Here is a 2,913-nt window from a genome sequence, read left to right on the forward strand (position 1 = left end):
GTGTGTGTGTGTGAGTGTGAGTGAGTGTGCGTGAGTGTTTCTGTGAGTGTGTGTGTGTGTGTGTGTGTGTGTTTCTGTGTGTGTGTGAGCTGTTATTCCCCTGTCCAGTGGCGTTATGGACCCTACATGGAGCGCTGGTTGTGGTTGAGGCCGGGAGGAAGCAGTGCATGCTGGGAGGATTTTATCAATGAATCAGTGAAGTTGTGTTTCCTGAGGAACGATGACAAACCTTCAAATGTCCAGTTTATTACCAACATTTGAATAAAAACAGCGTTATCCAGGAGGATTCTGGGAGGGAGCTGCTCTGTTTGAAAAGTGATTTGGCTTTAAACAATTAAAACTGAACTGAATGGAATTAAAGAGCGGTAACGTTTCCCTGCCTCATTATTACAACCTGCTTCCTGTTTACAGCGGCAGGCACATGCTCAGTGGACGTGAACCGCCACAGAGGTTGTTTGTGAAACGGGGCTGAAACACTCGTCTGGACGGAGATTGTTTTTGTTTTCACGTTATCTGTGTATCCTCTCTGTGTGTGTGTGTGTGTGCTTACAGCTGTACGAGGTGTCCCGACTGCGTTCTCTCAGCAGCCTATCAGAGCTTTCCGTGTCAGGAAACCCCGCCTCCTCGCTGCAGCACTCCCGCCTCTTCCTCCTCTACCACCTCAGGACTCTGGACAGGCTGGACGACCTGCCAGTCACCCAGGAGGAGAGAGGACACGCCCACCAACGTTTCAGCGCCGGTACATTTTCATATCACACAAATCTGTGATGCAGCGATGGGAATGTAGATTGATCTTACAAACCCTGTCGCTGTTTGATCAGAGGAGCTGGAGCGTCTGCAGACGGAGCAGCAGGACGCGGTGACTCGACTCCACCAGCAGGAGGAGACAAACCGAACGCTGACGGCTCAGACAGAAACACAGCTACACAGCCAGACACTGCTGGAGAAAGAGCTCCACACCAAGAGTCAGCTGGTAGGACACACACACACACACACACACACACACACACTGACCCTTTGACCTCTGAAGTCCTCCTAAAACAGGAATAACTTACTACATTTCCCAACTTGTCATAGACAGCGTTTCATAAAGTTTATAAAGTTTCCCAGAGCTTTTAAGGGAGTGTGTGGTTGCTTTCTGTCTCCATCTCCCTGCATGAAACTAAAATGTAGTTTGAAAGTGTTTTACCCACAGACCCAGGAGGCTGCTACAGTAATAATAAGAATAATATGAATAATATTAATAATAATAATAACTGCTCTTGTGTGAACTGCTTTCACTTTGCTCCCTGCCCCCTCTCTCTGCACGTCCAGCCCCGCCCTCCCGTCTCTCTGCTGGGCGTGGTCTATCAGGTACTCAGACATCACACTGACATTTAATCTCCCATCATCCTTAGCTCCCTCAGATTCCTGCTTTGTGATCCCAGGTAGCTTCACAATAATGAGAGGCATGTGTGTATGTGTGTCAGCCAACTTGTTTGTTTGTTTGGACTAGGGCTGCACAATATGGTGACATTATTTATATGTTAATAAATATATTTACAATATGATTGATGATTAGTGGGAATGATCATTTCTTTAGGATAATGTGACATTTATGGTCTGTAGCACCAAACAAACATACATTCTTACATTTGATTAGTAGGTCTGCAGTTCTACAGGACTTCATTATAATGCTGTTTGTGACTAATTCTACCTTTTATCAAAGAATTGCAGCTTCTACTATTTATATATTGCACTTAGCCATATTGTGAATAATTATATTAATTGTGCAGCCCTGCAGTGTTCAGCATGTCTCCTATAAGTGCTGTAAATGATCACTTTAATGATCTTCTCACCTTTAACAGAATACCACTACAGTTCAGGTTTTATACTTTGTCTTTTGTTTGTTTGTCTGACTGCTGGTTTACCATCAGGGTTGTTATCAACCAAGACCCTCATAGCTGCAAACAAGATGCTGTCTGCTCTTGTTATCCACATCCTCTAATGCCACCCAACTAACTGTTTCCAGGATCATTGAAATGCTCACTTGAGCTTCACATCATAAACTTTGTCTTTAACCACCATTTTCTCACGAGTGTCTGATCTGTACTGAGCATGTGCAACTCAAGGACTCAACAAGATGGCTCCCTCATTATCTACTTAAAACTATTATTTTATTTTTAATGTAAAACTTCCTTACTTCTCACTTTAAACTAAGGTTGCATTATCAAAGCCAAGTTGTGGCACGTCTTTTGCTAATGTTGATGCATTTTCTGTCTTCAGTTGGAGAAGACGTTAGCTGAGTTGACCAGAGCCTTTCACAGACTGTATGAGCTGGAGCAGGAGTGCACTTTCCACAAGATAGATGCCAAATTCATACCTCTGGCCTCCTGCAACGTGCAGGTAACAATAACACACACACACACACACACACAGGTAAAACATAGAGCTAGTATCTGTATTGGCCAATACAAGATTTATACAGATATCTATATCTGCGTGAAACAGTCAGAAACCCATGTATAGATATAAATGTACATTTTATAAGGATATTCAGACTTAATAGGGTTTGAGATCATACTTTCATTTTGATTTCATTATGGAAACAACCACAATACACAGGTCACACATCCAAACTAACTCGTCTGTCTCATCAGGAAGTCCACACTGTGGACTCTGTGGCTGAGAGTACATACATCGGCAAGGCTCGACATGTCAGGAAGGCCATCAGCTCCACTCCCCGGAGCTCATCCCCCTTCTCCCCCCTGCAGACCCAGGAGGCTGCAGACATTCACACTGACATGGAGTCGTCACGCCCCCTGCAGGAAGAGCAGAGTAAAGGTAATGACAGAAAGAATTCTATTTTTGTCAAAGCTACAGATCAGTTTAGTTGTATACAGCGTCCACTTCTTCTCTCCACTTCTCTCAGCT

This window comes from Morone saxatilis, unplaced genomic scaffold (assembly GCF_004916995.1).
Source record: "Morone saxatilis isolate NCDOM2014 unplaced genomic scaffold, NCSU_SB_2.0 Contig16, whole genome shotgun sequence".
NCBI lineage: Eukaryota > Metazoa > Chordata > Actinopteri > Moronidae > Morone > Morone saxatilis.